Raw genomic sequence first — 2,505 nt, forward strand, 5'->3', positions numbered from 1 at the left:
TGAGCCAATGGTTTCTAGTCCAATCCATTTATTCAAAAAATGTTCATAAACGCTTCCTATGATCTTAATATGTTGGAGATACAAAGATGAGCATGACACCTAATACTCAGGGGTCATATAGTCGAAGAGGGGATGAGAGACAAGAGAGACCTTCAGTTCTAGGACAATGCAGAGTAGTAGGTGTAAAGGGGACTAGGGAAGCCAGGCAAGGAGACTGAGGCACTTATTTCAGGCTCAAAATTTTAAAGGGATATTAAAGCTCAATAATCAAAATAAAGAAAGTATCAGTAGGACTGATTTTTCTTTTTGGCTCAAGCCTGGTATGGTTCATCAGGGTACTATTTTTGATCCCATCTTTCTTGAACGTATCAATATTTTGTTCATCTTGGATTTTTTGCATTAATTTTGATTACTTAAAATATTACATTCAAAGTCTACGGCCATGCTACCCTGAACAAGCCTGATCTTGTCTGATCTCGGAAGCTAAGCAAGGTCAGGCCTGGTTAGTATTTGGATGGGAGACCACCTAGGAAGACCAAGTGCTATAAGCATAAAAAATAAAAAAAATAAGGGATTGTAAACTGACAAGGTCCTTGCAACCTGTGAGGTCAACCAAAGGTTGCCTTGCCTAAAAAAAATAAAAACAAAACAAAACAAAAATATTACATTAAAATACTTGTAATCTTGATTACTGAGTTTTTTTGGTGCTCTCTTCTAAAAAATTTGCACCTAGGCAAGGGCCTCTCTGTAATCTCCAGGGGAATCTAACAGAGGTGCTGTGGGGATGGGAGGGAAAGTGGGATCCATTGTGAGAGTTCCAGCAGGAGTGCAAGGTTTTCCAAGTCTTCCTGCAGGAGGCCTACAGGTTCTAAAGAGCGCCATCAGGGGGAGGGCAGGACCTTTGCAGCCAGAGCAGCTCTGCCTCAACCTGTTTTGCCTGCTAGCATTTTGTATATTCCCGATTTGGTAGAAAGGGATCCTCAGGTCTAAAAACTGTTGAAAAGCTCTACACCAATTAGAAAAGATTAGATTCAAAATCATAAAGGCCCATCGCATACATCATGGGGCTGAAGTATAGGAGTTGAGGGACAAAGTAAATAGATGAAGGAGCAACTCATCAGGCGTGAAGAGGAACAGGACTGCATGCGAGCATACCAGATGCTGGTTGGCCCACCAAAGATGTAACAGGTTTCAGAGCTCAGCTGTCTGCTTTCCTTCCAAACTCCCCCTCTAGAGCCCTATTAGCAAACTCATTCAACAGACATGTCTGCTTATTTGGCTTGACAAAATGGCTTGTGTGTCCTTCTTTGTCCACCAGAGAGAGAGTCTAAAAAGATAATTTTTAAAGTTTGACTATCATGACAGAAAGTCTGCTTTCCTTAGACAAAGGCTCAATAGATGGTGAGTGGGAAAGGCAGAACCAGAGGAAAAAAAATATCTTAGAAACGATTCCTAAAACCGAATTAAGTGTAATTCAATCAGATCTTTCTGGGGGCAGCCGCATTGCACAACTCCAGGGGGCGACTTTTCATTGTAGTCTATGTAAGTGGCTCCCCAGCCCCACCCAGAGTCAGTAATGCATAAACCCGCTGACTATACAGGAAAGCAACAGTTTATGACAGTCGTCTAAATGTCTGCTAGGAAATAATAGCTTGTTTCCACGTTTGGCTAATTCAGGCATTCTAATTCAAGCTATTGGGCTCTCTCAGTTTTAACAATCTGGTTTCTCAAATTCTGGAAATTTTCTCCAGCAAGTATGTTCAATATTTTTTTGAAGAGGAGCAATTTTGAATTGCTCCTTGAATCCCTACAGTTATTAGGGAAGAAGGAAGTGAATGTGTGTATAGTGACAAATGACTAAGGTGATGGGCATTTGGGAAGACGTTGAAAGTAAAGCAAAGAAAGAGTTCAAGATTGGAGTCAATCTTATTATATTGGTTGGATTATATGCAAAATAAATCTGATAAGACCAAGTTTTGGGGAAGAATATACAAACTGGACTCTCATACACTCCTGGTAATATTTAACTTGGTATTTTTGAAAGGTTTTGCGCTAGGTATGTGTTCAAATCTAAATTATATGCATATAAAAATATTAGAGCACATTTACAAAATATGTCTAGAGTGACTCCACTAAAAATACAATGAATATAGTAAAAAGAATGTGAGATTATGCACATGTAAACGATGGTTCTCTGGACAGTATGGTTATGGGTAATTTTTTCCAGCTTTATTGAGATATAATTGACATATAACATCATGTAGGTTTAAGATGTACTATGTGTTGATTTGATATACTTACATATTGCGAAATGATTACCATCATAGCTTTAGCCAACACCTCCATCACATCGCATAATTACCATCTCTTTTTGTGGTGCAAACATCTAAGATTTACTGTCTGAGCAACTTTCAAGTATATAAAACAGCATTATTGAGTATAATTGCCTTGCTGTACATTAGATCCCTCTGAACTTATAACTGAAGTTTGTACTCTTTGATCAAC

At 38.7% G+C, this 2,505-nt stretch overlaps 1 pseudogene; it reads left to right on the forward strand.

Annotated features, from left to right (window-relative positions):
* Positions 1-432: 432 nt before the first annotated feature.
* On the forward strand, positions 433-551 carry LOC111735418 (annotated as a pseudogene).
* Positions 552-2,505: the final 1,954 nt, after the last annotated feature.

The sequence above is a fragment of the Pteropus vampyrus genome, unplaced genomic scaffold, assembly GCF_000151845.1.
Source record: "Pteropus vampyrus isolate Shadow unplaced genomic scaffold, Pvam_2.0 Scaffold1000000542, whole genome shotgun sequence".
NCBI classification, from domain to species: domain Eukaryota; kingdom Metazoa; phylum Chordata; class Mammalia; order Chiroptera; family Pteropodidae; genus Pteropus; species Pteropus vampyrus.